Source organism: Chiloscyllium plagiosum, chromosome 5 (genome assembly GCF_004010195.1).
Source record: "Chiloscyllium plagiosum isolate BGI_BamShark_2017 chromosome 5, ASM401019v2, whole genome shotgun sequence".
Classification (NCBI taxonomy): Eukaryota; Metazoa; Chordata; class Chondrichthyes; order Orectolobiformes; family Hemiscylliidae; genus Chiloscyllium; species Chiloscyllium plagiosum.
Genome location: NC_057714.1, coordinates 23,572,126 through 23,588,717, shown reverse-complemented (window position 1 = coordinate 23,588,717; position 16,592 = coordinate 23,572,126). Strand labels below are relative to the sequence as shown.

Sequence of the window (16,592 nt, the reverse complement as noted above, 5' to 3'; positions counted from 1 at the left end):
ACTTTTGTAATTAGATTATACAGATCAAATTAACATTAAAAGTCACATTCCTCCCTCAAACCGAAATATCCCCTCTTCTTAGAGTGCAGACTTGTATTTAAATTTATTTCTCGTTTGGTTTGTCCTGTTTGAATTTTATGGTCCTGAGATGTTTGGAAAGAGTATTTCTCACATTGTGGCATACAACCTGTCATATGGGAAAAGGTTCAAGGCCTTGTCTCAATCCATGTTCAGGCATATTATGGCACATCTCTAGAACATATGAGATTAGAACCTGGACCCACTGGTCCCGTGCACTGTGCAACAAGAGCTGTCCAAAATTGACATAGACTACATTAAGTGAGCTATCTTATTTGTTAACTCAAAAAATGCAATCAAATTTGTCAGGTTGACCTTCCCTAGCATCGATGCTCAACTGCTGTTGTTTAACCTCTACTTTCAAAGTGATGACTAAGACTGTCCCATCATTTTCCCACTAATTTTCTTGCTGCTTATGTGTGGCTGATTGGTCTGTGGAAGTAATACTTTCTCTTCTTTCAAACAAAAAGAGGGCTATTCTCTAAATTAGAGAGAGAGGTGGCTGGTAGTTTAACGTGAGGGTCATTGCCTCAAGTGAGGGGAGAGATTGAGGAGGAGAGTTCATCATAGGAACCTCAGCCCATGCTTGTATTGAATCTATGCTGTCAGCATCACTTTGTGTTACAAACTTGCCATCTCGCCAACTGAGCTTTAAAAACAATGATATAACATTGGCAGCTGCCAGTCTTGAGTCAGATTATTTTTTGATCTCTCTTGTTCTTTATTTATAAAATCATTTTGAGTCTTTATTATTATGTGCCTATATCTCTTTGTGGCTTTTCTTTGTTTTTCTAATTCTCTTTTTACCTGCCCCTGCTTTCTTTATACCTGGGCTTTCTGCATGTCTATACTACTACGTTTCTGCAATCTTAAGTTATTGGTGTCTTGACATCTCTTATCTTTTATTACTGATATTCAGGTTTGAGTTAAAGTGGAAATATGTTTTATTGCATGGCACTTATCTGCACAAGATAAATGCAAACATGAAGTCCAATTTAGACAGATTCAGAAGTAGTGAATATTTATTTTTAAAAACTTCCTTTTTGGAATGCATGGAACTAGAAAGAGGTGCACCTGTAATTCTGTTCTTGTTGCAATATAGATTGTATTATGAGCTCTTTACCTGATTAAAGGCAGATTGGCTGTATCCAGATCTTTGCCATTACCTCCTTTAGCGAACTGCTGAAAGTGTGCAAGAGTAATATTCCTGATTGTGCACATTTAGTTTACTCCATTTAAAGCACTGTAGCCTTTTCCTGACAGTTATCGACTTAGCACAGTAATGATTAGGGGCTGAGAGGAGTAGTACATGAAAATGATCTGTGAATCACTCTGCTCTTTAGTGCTTCAAAAGCAAAATATTGCCAGACCAATTGCGTGCGTTTTTCTTTGACAAATGTCAAGTCAAAGAGAGTAAATCGTATTAATAAACAGAAAGAATTGCATGTGAAATTACTTGAGATTCAATTTATTTTTAAAATGTACATGTTACATTATAGCAGTTTTGTTGAATCCCCACATGGCAAATTGATGCTGTTCAATTTTTAGAGTGACACAATACCGACTTGTGTTAGAGTTGCAGCCAATGGGCATGTGTGGGTGTCACTCACTCGACATTGATTTGTCATCCATCCCTAATTGAGCGTAGAAGAATCAACCACATTACTGTTAGATAGAAGTCACATATCGGTCATATCACAATTTTGTTTATCAGAATAAAGTTCAGTTGTTGGATTTTTAGTCACCTGGAAACTGAAAGAACACTTGCTCAATGGTATAAGAAAAATAATTTAATTGTTTGATATCTGCTCCAGCCATGTTATCTCTGGCTACCTATAAATGACAATATATTTAGATATCAACTAGGAGAAAGTGAGGACTGCAGATGCTGGAGATCAGAGCTGAAAAATGTGTTGCTGGAAAAGTGCAGCAGGTCAGGCAGCATCAAAGGAGCAGGAAAATCGATGTTTCAGGCATAAGCCCTTCTTCAGGAAACGTCATTTTTCCTGCTCCTTTGATGCTGCCTGACCTGCTGCGCTTTTCCAGCAGCACATTTTTCAGTTCTGATCTCCAGCATCTGCAGTCCTCACTTTCTCCTAATAGATTTAGATATGCAGGATTGCTTTATAAAGCATTGAAAGCAGAACTGGCTTTTGGAGGAAGAGTTCTAGTTGCTCTTGAACTTTTTTTGGTGCATCTAGAATGATTAGGATGCTAACTGAAGATTTTGGTTTTGTTTAGCTGGCAATGTCAATTTTAGGATAACAGTTGAGGTGCATGAGTGACAGAGAGCACTGCATGTCTACAACTGAGGGTTGGAATGTGCAATTTTGTTAAGCTTCGTGCAGTGTCATCCAAATGTGTTCAGTCTTTGTCTTGATAGATTTGTTGAAAAAAGCAATTGAAAAGAATACAGTTGTTAGAGTAAAAGGAGAGACTACAGGAGTTTTGTTAGTTATCAATAACAGGATGTGGGTGTCTCTGGCTGAGCCAGCATTTATTGCCCATTGCCTTGGGAGGTGGTGGTGAGTTGCCTAATTAAACTGCTGCTGTTGGTAGACCCACAATTTAGGAAGAGTTGCTGGATTTTGATCTGGTGATGCTGAATAGTATCTGCTGACCTTGTACTCCTAGACGGTGGTGGTCGTGGACTTCAAAGGTGCCCATTAGATTTAGATTAGATTAGATTAGATTCCCTACAGTGTGGAAACAGGCCCTTTGGCCCAACAAGTCTGCGCCGACCCTTCGAAGAGTAACCCACCCAGACCCATTTCCCTCTGACTAATGCACATAACACTATGGCCAATTTGGCATGTCCAATTCACCTGACCTGCACATCTTTGAACTGTGGGATGAAACTGGAGCACCCGGAGGAAACCCATGCAGACACAGGGAGAATGTGTAAACTCCACACAGACAGTCACCCAAGGCAGTCACCCAAGGCTGGAATTGAACCTGGGACCCTGGTGCTGTGAGGCAGCAGTGCTAACCATTGAGCCACCGTGTCGTGCTGTCTAAGGATTTTTGGTAAACTTCTGAAGAGCATCTTGTACATTATACACACTGTTGCTACTGAGCATCGGTAGTGGAGGTGGATGTAGTATCAATCAAACAGTCTGCTTTTTCTTAGGTGGAATTATGAGTGTTGATGGCGCAGCACTCACCTGGGCAAGTGGGGAGTATTCCATTGCATTCCTGACTTTGCCTTGTAGACAGCGGGCAAGCTTTGGGGAGTCATTTGCTGCAGGATTCCTAGCCTCTGACGTGCTGCTGTGGCCAAAGTACTTTTATGGCTACAAAATCAGGAATTGCTGGTAAATCTCAGGTGGTCTGGCAGCATCTGTGGAGAGAAACCAGAGTTAACATTTCAGGTCCAGTGAACCTTCCTCATATCTGGATTTGAAATGTTGTCTCTGATTTCTCTCCACAGATGCTGCCAGACCTGCTGAGCTTTTACAGCAATTTCTATTTTGGTTTTTGATTTCCAGCATCCGCACTTCTTCCAATTTTTATTTGTTATGGCTAGTCTATTTCAGTTTCTGGTCATTGGTAACCCCCAGGATTTGATAGAGAATTTACTGATGATGCTGCCATTGAATGTCAAGAAACGATTGGATTTGTTATTGGAGATGTCTATTGCTTGGCACTTTGTAACCTGAATGTTGTTTGCCACTCTTAAATGTCTGAACAGTGGTTGGAAATAGCAAGTGACAGTATATGCAAGGCAAGGGGCAGAGCACGCAAGCCAATATATAGAGATTTGATCATTTTTGTTTCCTTTCTGGAATTTCCTAACACATAAAATTTTGATAAAATGTCTATAGTTTGAAAATAAATTGTCTTAGCTGAAACATAACTAAAAACATTCAGTTTCTAAGTAACAGATTATCACACCCTTTGAGATATTATATAATGTGCTTGTTTTGTGGATCAGTTGGATCATAAACTCCTTTGAAGCTTCTTGAGCTGTGAATCTTTTTTTTGAGTTTTTAAAACATCTGAAAACAGAATTGCTGATGAATATACAGTTGATTTATAAAAATTGCATACATTTTGTATCATGTAAATATGGTGACCTGATTATCTACCAAACCTGTGACTTTAAAATCCAATTCAACGACATTCTGTCAGAAGTCTGAAAATTGCATTTGTGACTTTGTATGGGAGTGTAAAGGTTGTTCATATCAGTGTAAAAAAGAAATTATAGTTTAGCATCACTTGGCCATTTTAAAGAATAGTTGCTGTACGTTTGTCTGTGCTGCGGATTTCTGACATTTTAAGACAAACATTTTTGTCCTATAACATAGTGTTAAGGTTTCCTTGTTTTATGCCAAATGGATTATTTAATGTTGAATAGACAATAATTTAATTCACCGTATGGAGCTATAGATATTTGCACTACTACTGACTTGCATTTTTCTTGAAAAATTGATGGAGTCCCTACAGTGTGAAAGCAGGCATTTGGTCAATTTAGTCCACACCAGTGCTCTGAAGAACATCATCTTATTTGCCTACCCTATCCCTGTAACCCCACATTTCCCGAGGCTAATCCACCTAGTCTGCATATCCCGGGACACCTTTGGGCAATTTAGCATGGCCAATCCACCTAACTCGCACATCTTTGGACTGTAGGAGGAAACTAGAGCATCCAGAGGAAATCCATGCAGACATGGAGAACGTGCAAACTCCACGCAGTCATTCTAGACTGGAACCAAACTCAGGCCCTGGTGGTGTGAGGCAGCAGTGCTAACGACTGAGCCACCGTGCTACCCCTGGAATAACAGGATTAAATTCCTAAATGTTTAAAATCTGGATTTTAAAAAATATTTGATATCAGTGGACAACAGATTAGAACATTAGATTATTATTGCAATGTCATTGTCTAATTATAAATCCTTCCAATGACTCTCTGCCTGTCTCTGCACCTTTGTTTTTGAAGGTCAAGTATTGGGGATGTAGACATGAGGCCAAGGAATAGTGCAACGGTTTCTGTCTGTGTTCACAATTTGTAACATTTTGATGCAATTCATTGGCTGGTCACAATCATTCTCAATTTCCTATTCCTTAATTTTTAATGTCATTTGTTTAAATTTTTCTGAATTAGATGTTTCTGCTCTTTGTCACAGCTCTTTACATAAAGTAATTAAATCGCCGGTGTTGCCCTCTCCCAGTTTCAACTTCTATTATTGTTTGTTAATCTTGAATCTGTTGTTGAAATTCAGTTTATCTATTCTTTAAGATATTTGAGCAATGTCTCCTGAGCTTTTCTCTTATTGTGAACAGTTTAGCTCTTGGCTTCTCCCTGTAGGTCCAGTGTCTTAAACTGCTTTCCCTTTCCTGCATAGGCACCTTCAGATTAGTGTTAACATCTCTCGGGAGTGTCTACTTGTTCCTATCAAGACCCAGTACTTTTCCATTGTTTTGCACATTCGTTTGTGAGCAACCTACCAGAACTCCCAAACCCCATCCTCTGCTGTGTCCTCTAACCTACCCAATTGGTTTGCGTGTGCACTTTTGAAAATTTGTTTCAAGTCTTATCTTTTTTCTCAACCTGTCCACGCCTGTTCAGTAAACTAAAGAAAATGCTGCAAGTGTTGGTATTCTGAAATACCAGTTCTAAAGAAAACCGAGCAAGTGTGGCAATATTTGTGGAGAGATACAGCGAATGTTTTGAGTCCAATATGGCACCTCTTCAGAACCCATTTTCTGATGAGGTCATATTGGACTTAGAAGGTTAGTAAGTTTTGAGAGTATTTGTAGCGCAGGTTGAAGTTCAGGATATGGTTTGCTTGCTGAGCTGGAAGGTTAGTTTTTAGACGTTTCCTCACCTTACTAGGTAACATCATCAGTGAGCCTCTGGTGAAGCACTGGTGTTAGTGACCTGCTTTCTATTTGTGTTTAGGTTTCTTGAGTTTGTGATGTCATTTCCTGTTCGTTTTCTCAGGTTAATTTCACATCTTCCTTGACAGATATAGCTTTACCTGCCCTCTGTTGCCTGACAGTAAGATTCTCAAGGTCTCCTAACTTGGTGAGAGGTCCAGCAATATGAAATAGGAGATTAGTTTTTCAGCTTTATCACAGTTTGAACGAGTTCTTTGACTAGCTTGGGCAAAAGCAAATAAATGAAAATAATTGAAGAATAAATGTAGTTTGATGTAACTATTGGAGTGAAATTAATTTTCTTCATCTCTTTAACAAGGTTTTCCACTGCTATATTCTAAATTTCTGTGTAGACTTAATTATAGTCTAATCTCTTTTATCTGTCTTTTCTTGTATGTTCAAATAATTCTGCCTTAGTGATGTTCTCCTGTGCAGACCAGTCATTTTTCTTTGGCTTCACCAAAGGTTTCTTCCATTAGATTAGATTAGATTACTTACAGTGTGGAAACAGGCCCTTCGGCCCAACAAGTCCACACTGCCCCGCCGAAGCGCAACCCACCCATACCCCTACATTTACCCCTTACCTAACACTACGGGCAATTTAGCATGGCCAATTCACCTGACCTGCATATCTTTGGACTGTGGGAGGAAACCGGAGCACCCGGAGGAAACCCACGCAGACACGGGGAGAACGTGCAAACTCCACACAGTCAGTCGCCTGAGGTGGGAATTGAACCCGGGTCTCTGGCCCTGTGAGGCAGCAGTGCTAACCACTGTGCCATCGTCTCATCCCAATTGGTTCAGAGGCTTTCAGTTTGTGGAATTACGCAGATACTTGTCGAGGATGTCATGCACAATGTTACTAGGTTATCAGAAATTATTTGTTGGTATGAAAGCTACGTTTTGAATAACGTTTCTTTTGGCTTGTGCTGTTTCATGGAAGATTTGTTCTTAAATATTTATGCCTCCCTTCATCTTAAATTGTTAATCCTAAATTACCCATTTGCTCACCTTGATGCTTCTGCAGTGAATATTCATCCTATGATAACATTTTGATTGCTCTGTGCCTATGTAATGCAGTCAACTCTAGCCAGCTGTCTACTTGCTTTATACGTGGTCTTTTATAAAGCCCCACTATTTGTTGGGGCTTGTACTTCCACATTGCACATGTTGCTTCCATCAGGATGAGTATTTTTCATTTACTTAATGGTGTCCATTTGTTGTTTCTTCTGAAATGATTAAATGTTTACTTTTCTTAACATGAATATTCAAGCAAATTACATGACGCACCTGAAATTATAAATCCACAGTTGCTGCAAAACCTAATTTGCAGTCCTATTTTTTTTGTTCCCATTGATTGACAGGATAGATCGTAGTTGTGAGCTAAGCTCTTAATTCACTAAAGAAGATACTGTTCATAGAGGAAGGGATGTATTGGGATTATAATAGAAAATTACTTAAGCAGCACAAGTTTAAATGTTTACTCTGTAATTGTTGGGTAACCAACTTTAAGTTTTGCATGGCACAAAGGCCATTTTGATTTTATCCTCTAATTAAACCAGTTTTGACACATTATCTACGTTAAGTCTGTTTAACATTGTTTGTTTTAATGTCGATAAGTTAGAGCTTGGCAGCTCATTGTTGCAAGATTTCTTTCAATATTGTTTTTTGTGCAATCCAGGTGGTGCCTCCACACCCCATGTCTGGGTGCAGGATCTTTCCTCTCTTTGATACACCCATGTCCAGTTTTTTTCTCCTGGTCTTGTTTCCCATTTCAAAATCCAGAATCAATTGAAAATTAAAACTTCTATGTTTAGAAGTCTGAGTACCAGTGGCTCACAAATGCTGGGAGAAAGTGAGGACTGCAAAGCTGAAGAATATATCAAAGTTGAAAAGTGTGGCGCTGGATAAGCACAGCAGGAATACGGGGCTTTTACAATTTTGTTTTTAATTACTCTTGCTTACTGGGGAGCCTAAGCCCTGGATGAGGAATTGGGAGAAGAGCAATGAAAGCAATCTTAATGAATCGGTACCCTTCTATGTTCAAGACCATGTGGAGAATACACGGATGGTGGCAAGTGTCTGGCTACTGGCAAATTATCAATTTTATAGAAGAATTATGTTTTCTGTTGGACAAGTTTGATTTACTCTTACCTTATCTCAAGCTGCAGGGTGTGCAGTAGGGCTGCTTTAAACCATTACTTATGAAACATGCAAAATCATAATGTGTATATGAACATATGAATCACAACTATGAGTGGGGTACTTCAGTGTCCCTGCGACCAAGAGTGGAAGAGCACCACAATTAATTCAGCTGGCTGAGTGTTAATTTACCTGACATTATACTCTTATCAATGTACTGCTGCAGATGTGTTCAGCTGTGGCCTTTTTATAGGTAGGGGTGACCACCCAACAATCCTTATGGAGTCAGGCTCTGCTTTCACATTGAGAGTACCCTGCATACTGTAGCATTACCATGCTAAATGGGACAAACTAAGACTAGATCTAACAGCTCAACTGAACTAGAAGTTTTTAGGCCATCAAGAGCGGGATTGTATTCTACCACACGGCCTGGCATTTACTCCACTGTGCCATAATTGTCAAACTGGGATACAAGTCTGCGCTGAACAGAATGTGGGAGAACCTGATGAAGCTACAACACAGGACGGTGCTTGCCAAATCACAGCAGCATGCAATAGAAAGGACTGAGTGACCCCACAACCAATTGGTCAGATCTAACCTCTGCAATCTTGGCACATACAGTTGTGAATGTGGTGGATAATTAGCTGAAAAGGTGTAGCTGGAAAAGCGCAGCAGGTCAGGCAGCATCCAAGGAACAGGAGAATCGACGTTTCGGGCATAAGCCCTTCCTCAGGAATGAGGAAAGTGTGTCCAGCAGGCTAAGATAAAAGGTAGGGAGGAGGGACTTGGGGGAGGGGCGTTGGAAATGCGATAGGTGGAGGGAGGTCAAGGTGAGGGTGAAAGGCCGGAGTGCAACCGCGAAATGTAAAACTTGCGCCCACACCTCCCCCCCCCCCTTACTTCCCTCCAAGGCCCCAAGGGACACTTCCATATCCGCCACAAATTCACCTGCACCTCCACACACATCATCTATTGCATCCGCTGCACCCGATGTGAATGGGAGTTATGCTAGCAGTAGGGAAAAAATTCAGCACCGCCTTCCTAACCTGCAATCTTCTTCCTGACCTCTCCGCCCCCACCCCACTCCGGCCTATCACCCTCACCTTGACCTCCCTCCACCTATCGCATTTCCAATGCCCCTCTCCCAAGTCCCTCCTCCCTACCTTTTATCTTAGCCTGCTGGACACACTTTCCTCATTCCTGAGGAAGGGCTTATGCCCAAAACGTCGATTCTCCTGTTCCTTGGATGCTGCCTGACCTGCTGCGCTTTTCCAGCAACACATTTCCAGCTCTGATCTCCAGCATCTGCAGCCCTCACTTTCTCCCCGTGGTGGATAATTAAACAACTAACTAGAGGTGGATGCTTGATTCATTCCTGATGAAGGGCTCTTGCCTGAAACCTCAATTCTGCTTTTCCTAAGATGCTGCCTGACTTGCTATGCTTTTCCAGCACCACACGCTCGACTCTGATCTCCAGCATCTGCAGACCTCCCCTTTTTCTCCTGCTTCACGAATATCCCCACCCTCGATGAAGTATTTGCATTCATTTTCAGTTGGAGTTGCAAGTTCATCTTGGCCTCCTCCTGAGATCCCCAACATCATAGGTGCCAGTCTTCAACCAATTCAGTTTATTCCACATGGTATCAAGAAACTGCTGAAGACGCTGCATACTGCGAAGGCTATGGGCCCTGACAGCATTGTTGATTAGTTAGAGTCATTCCTAACACACAGGTGGTTGTTGAAAGTCAATCATCTCCTCTCACCCAGAGCATCGCTATAGGAATTTGTTGATTGCTGCTACTGTGCATCTGAGATAAAGGGAATGAATGTTGAAGATGGTAGATGAGTTGTCAGTCAGTGCCCCTTCTGCAAGAGGCTCGCCGAGGCTCCTCTGGCAAAATCCATGTCATCAACCACCCACAAGGACCAGGGCAGCAGTTGCACAGGAATACTCCCACCTACAGGTCCCCTCCAAGCTGCACACTAACCTGACCTTGGAACTGTATTGCTGCTCCTTTTGCTGAGTTAAACATACTCTAGGTGTTCCTGCACCCTGTGGACTGCAACAGTTTTTAAAAAGAAATGCAGCTCACCACCAGTTTCTCCAGGATATAGGTAATAAATGCAGGATTAACTGACAACACCCACTTCCCATAAATTCATTGTATTTTTTTAAATTGCTATTGGTAGATTAAAATGAGTCATAATTCTGCTACAATAAAAATGCTGCAATGCATGGAAGGTCACTCAACATCTAAGAGAAAATAGATTTACAGCCAACACATTTGCTCTTATCAGCATTGTCTTGTTTACAATCAAGTATTATTGTATGCATTGCTCAGCTAGTCATATACATGTACCATGCTAAAAAGAGTAGTATTGTTCAGTGGTTAATTATGGACAGACATATACAACTACATAATAGAGCAAATGCTGGAAAGACTCCGGTCTGCAGCATCTTTAGATACAGAAAGAGATTTAACATTTTAGGTTATTTCCTGATTTGTTGTGGTGATTATTTGGATAATTAAATAGTGGGAGGATGATGGGATGCACATTGTGAGCAGTATGTCCAAATTTACTTGCAATAGTGGATCTGTATCTTGCTTAAAAATGATGTAAAGCAGACAAAAAAAAGCCTTCACTGACTAATTCCTGCCCCCCCCCGCCCCTCTCTGTTAAGTCCATGATTCTGTATTGCATAGTTTTTGGACATATTAGATGCTATATTAATCTTGTAAAGCATGATCAATCACTGTTTGCGTTTTTGACAGAGTCGAAGCTGTATCAAAATCATGATTGATTAATGCACATTCTTTATTGTTACCAGACCACATGGATGCATTGTGTGTTATCTATACATCAGTCATCAGCAGGCTTTTGCAGGAATGAAGTGTTGACTTACAGGTCAATTATCAATTCAATAAAAGCATTACATTTTTCTGTAAATTCAATTTACTCCCTTACCACAAGCTGCAGGGTGTTCAGTATGGCTACTATAAACCATGATTATAATTTTGCATGTTTCAAAAGCTATGTTTATATGAACATATGAATGAGGAATTGACCATTCGGCCACTTAACCCTGTTCAATTGTTAGGTAAAATCATGGCTGATTAATTTGTAACCTCAAATCTACATTCACACCTACCTATGAATACCTTTCACTTCCTTTCTTCACAAGAATCTCTCCATATCTGCCTTTAAAACTGTTCAAGGTTTCTGCGTCCACTGCCTTTTTCAGGGAGAGAATTCCAAAGATTCAAGTCCTCGGAGAGAAAAATAATCACCTAATCTGCGTTTTAAACGGGCAATTTAAATTTTAAAACTGTGAACCCTAGTTTTGTAAAAATATGTAAAGCCTTTCATGAGGGCACACATTTATGGGCGGCACGGTGGCACAGTGGTTAGCACTGCTGCCTCACAGCACCAGAGACCCGGGTTCTATTCCCGACTCAGGCGACTGACTGTGTGGAGTTTGCACGTTCTCCCCGTGTCTGCGTGGGTTTCCTCCGGGTGCTCCGGTTTCCTCCCACAGTCACAAAGATGTGCAGGGCCAGGTGAATTGGCCATGCTAAATTGCCCGTAGTGTTAGGTAAGGGGTAAATGTAGGGGTATGGGTGGGTTTCGCTTCGGCGGGTCGGTGTGGATTTGTTGGGCCGAAGGGCCTGTTTCCACACTGTAATGTAATCTAATTAGTGCAAATTTCTATTTCTTTAACGCTAAGTTAGTCTTAGTCTGGAGTTTATACCTGAGTTGGAATTACTGGACTGTCCAAAATATGAAACTTATGGATTCAGAATTTGTCCTTTGAAGGCTTTATTTCAATTTTATTTTCTGATGAGCAGTATTTTAGGATAAAAAGTTAAAGGATTGATTTATCTAATTTAAAAATTCTAGACATGCCGTTTACACTTAATAGTTCTTTAAAAGTTGTTAGTACAAGTGGAAATGTGATTTGTCACTTTGTAAATGCTAAGAGAAGTTCACCTGCTTGATTGGGTATTAAGAATGGCATGAGCAGTCCATTTTACACTCTGTCCAATTTGCTTTATTGCAGTGTAAAGCTCTTCCTTTAATAATCACGAAGAATTCTGACTGACTAGGGCACTAAGAAAACTCTGTATAAAGAGCATTGGAACCTTTTCAATATCTATCAAAACGAGCAGATGGGGCCTTGTTTTTACCAGCTCTTCTGAATGGCAGGTGTTTCCAAAAATGCTGTATTTCCTCAGTATTTTGGTGTCATTGGGTTCAGTATCATATTTTATTTACTGTTTTCTAGCCAATTAGAATTAAACTACTTGGCCATAGTTTGCTTTGTTGGGTTGAATTACTAGATGCAAATTAGCCATTAGGAATAAATGCAACTATTAGACTTTTTACAGTAACTAGACACTTGGTGATTTTAATCTAAAAGCTAAAATGAGATATGGATTGTAACCTAAAGTAAGTAGCTTAATTTTGCATAATCTTGATGGGGTATCCTGTTCCTTGTTTTATGTACATTCAATTCTGAAAGTGGTATGGGCATTTTTTATGTTGGACTGAGGACCTGCATAACTGCCTATTCTTTTTAATTGAGACACCTCTGCTTCCTTCAGTTTAGGAGGTACGTAGACTGTAGCTATGACAATATACCTGGAACGAGGGAACAAATTTTATTTTTATTGACTTTAGACTTTTATTAGTATAAGGATAGTGTCTTTTCACTGTTGTTTTAAATAAATGGGATACTGATTGAGGAGTGTGTAGGTAAGGTTATTTTATTTTACGTTAGGATTAATCCTCGGCACAACATCATAGGCCGAAGGGCCTGTTCTATGTCCTCTATATGAAATGAGGAGAAAGCTGTTTTTACAATCAAAACAACTTGAAAGAGGGGCTTCAGTTTTGAACACAAGTAACCTGACACCTATGGCAAACATCGTAAACAATTGTTTAAACAAACAGTAATTGGAGTTTGTGTTTCAGATAATTTGGAGCCAATGGGGGCTACTAATACAGCTTTAGCTGGCAAGAAGAAATTGATTTGGTCTATGGACTAGTGACCAGTTACCAGTGACAGATCTTTTTTGCCTACCAACAGCCGTGCAATTGTCTCTCTGGTAACTGAACATCTTGGAGCTGGGGATATGTTAGAGAGCGTGAAATCAGTGTCCCGTTCTCCTCCAGCTAAAGAGTGGTTGCTCTGTTCATTGCAGTCAAACTCCTTGTAAACCTGAAGAAAACCAGTTTTTCTTTCCTGCAGTAGCTGTTGTTTGCTATGACTTAGAAAAAGGTCTCTGACATATTAGTTAAAAGTGTACTAGCCACCTACGTCTCTTGCCAACCAGTGTAAGTGACCAGAAGACATGTAAGACAGCAGAATGATCAGAAAGATAATGTCAACAACAGTACCTGGTAGCAAAGACTACTGAACTGTCTTTTTAGTTTTTCTCCTCTGTCCATAACCTAGTTTTCCTTTCCTGCTTCCCATCTGTGTGTTTTAAGGGGGAATTTATAAGGGAGTTAGAATTTTAATAGTGCTATGTTAGTGGTTTACAACTGTTTACTTGTAGCATGAATCAAATTCCTTGTAATAAGTGTGATTCTTGTCTAGTACAGAAACCTGCTCCATGCTTTCCATCAACTTGGGTCTAAAAGCCTAATAAACTGGTGATCATTTGTGTATTTGGTAAAATCTTTCACACTTGTGACAACTCCAGGAATAGCAGGACTCTTTTCAGTCTGCAAAACCAGTGAATTGTGTAACTGGTGTTTGGGATCACTTTCTACATCCACCTGTTTATCATTAGGCCTTTGATTTATTGCATGTAAAATTTTGTTCCAATGATAAGTTTTAGAGTATTCCTGGAACTTGTTTTGGCATTTTTGGGAATGAATCTGCAATTTGACCTTTTAGTTGTTTATGAAATGATTTAAACTGTACAGGATGGTAGAGAACCTCTATGTAATATTGGATTAAAAGTCAAAGAATTGACAAGAGTTTGAGGAAAAGATTATGTTGACACATTGGAAGAACACCCAGCTTGCTGGAATGCGGTCTAGTTTGTTAACCTGATTGAGGGATCAATAAAGGCAGTTCCTATGGAATATGTGATATTGTTATGACACTGGGTAAATCCCTCTGCTAAATTAAACCAGCAACACAGAAAAGATTCACCCCTTGCTGTAATCTCTCAAAATTTGAGAGGTAAAGAACTATCCCGGAGGTCACGATTTAAAGTAAAAACTGACAATCTTACTCGTTAAGTCCAACAGTGAATATTAAAACCAGCAACTATTTACAGCTCCTTTCTCTCAAACCTATCTTTTATGTCCCACTCTACAATACTAGTCCAACTTTTTAAAAAAAACCCTGATTTTAAGATTTACAAAACAAAAATCATGTTTCAAAACCAGTCAGCTTTGCCGAATATCTTCTGTAGATTTTCTCCAGGTCAGTTTCAATGTTCTGCTGTGCACACCCCTTCCCCAGACAAGTACCTCTCCGAGAGCTCTTGAGCTAGCAGCTTACATTTGTTGGTCTTTTTGTAGTTCTCCCTCAACTGTTCAAAATGTTCGATTTTATACCCCAAAATATCAGATCATTTCATTGGTTTTAATATTATCAAAATACTAAATTCAAACTTGATTGGATTTTGGTATCTTAGGGCATAATTTAAACTGGCCAAATTTGAATTTGTTTTTGTCTCATGGCAACCCAGCTACTGTTAGCTGTGTCGACCAAGTGTTACATTGTTACCTTTATTCAGAACACTTTTTGTGCTATGTCTGGCAGGTCTTGCTAGCTTTTCAACTCTCTTTTAAAAAAAAGTGCAGGACATCTACGCCTTCATAACAAGATATATTTGATACATACGACTCATATTTTAAAAAAAAATTAGGTGCTACTGTGAACTGTTTCCTTATAAATTGGACATTCTAATTACAGTTGAAAAGTTAAGCTTCTTTCACTCCATATTACCCAGCAGTGCACAGTTTGCTTTGCTTTTAAAAGAATAATTGAGGCACATCATACGTATTTTTTTTGCTGAAGGCTGCTACTCCTGGAAACAAAATGAAATGCTGGCTGATTTGGCCAACAAGCTGGCTATTTCAAGTTTCCTATTGATTCAAGATCAAAGTGTTTAATCGCCAGAGGGCATTTTGGCAAAGATTTATCAATAACTTGTAATTCGAGTTAAGGTTTGTATGGGCAATTGAAGAACCAGTAAAACATTATTTCTTTAACCAACATAATAAATGAGTGTTAAAACTCCATTGTAGGTATAAAATACATAAACTTAATCTTGATAAAAAATTCAAATCTATCAAGTTTAGTTTAATCACCTTCTGCTGTTCTGGGAAATTTTAAATCTCGTATGGGATATTCAAAGTAGTGTTCTCAAGAATGCAAATGATTACTTAAGAGGGCATTAGAGTCATAGAGTCATAGAAATGTACAGCACGGAAACAGACCTTTCGGTCCAACCCGTCCATGCTGACCAGATATCCAAACCCAATCTAGTCCCACCTGCCAGCACCCGGCCCATATCCCTCCAAACCCTTCCTATTCATATACCCATCCAGATGCCTGTTAAATGTCGCAATTGTACCAGCCTCCACCACATCCTCTGGCAGCTCATTCCATACATGTACCACCCTCTGCATGAAAATGTTGCTCTTTAGGTCTCTTTTATATCTTTCCCCTCTCACCCTAAACCTATGCCCTCTATTTCTGGACTCCCCGACCCCAGGGAAAAGACTTTGCCTATTTATCCTATCCATGCCCCTCATAATTTTGTAAACCTCTATAAGGTCACCCCTCAGCCTCCGACGGTCCAGGGAAAACAGCCCCAGCCTGTTCAGCCTCTCCCTGTAGCTCAGATCCTCCAACCCTGGCAACATCCTTGTAAATCTTTTCTGAACCCTTTCAAGTTTCACAACATCTTTCCAATAGGAAGGAGACCAGAATTGCTCACAATATTCCAACAGTGGCCTAACAATGTCCTGTACAGCTGCAACATGACCTCCCAACTCCTGTACTCAACATGCGGCGTGACATCGAACAATTCTTCCTTCGCCTCCGCGCCTACTTCTTCAACCAAGATTCTCGCCCACCCTCTGATGACCCCTTCTCCCACCTCCAACATACCCCATCCACCTGGACACCCCGTGCTGGCCACTTACCCGCCCTCGATCCCTTCATAGCCAATTGCCGCCGCGACATTAACCGCCTCAACTTCTCCACCCCTCTCACCCACTCCAACCTCTCACCCACTCCAACCTCTCACCCTCGGAACGTGCAGCCCTCCACCCCCTCCGTTCCAACCCCAACCTCACTATCAAACCAGCAGACAAGGGAGGCGCGGTAATGGTTTGGCGCACCGACCTTTACACCGCTGAGGCTAAACGCCAGCTCGCGGACACCTCCTCCTACTGCCCCCTTGACCATGACCCCATCTCCCACCACCAAACCATCATCTCCTAGACCACCCATAACCTCA

The 16,592-nt window shown here is 40.5% G+C and overlaps 1 protein-coding gene across 5 annotated transcripts in view; it reads left to right on the top strand.

Annotated features, from left to right (window-relative positions):
- The window catches only part of LOC122549753 (protein PALS2-like), a 157,667-nt gene that overhangs the window by 1,882 nt on the left and 139,193 nt on the right, over window positions 1-16,592 (top strand). The window lies entirely within an intron of this gene.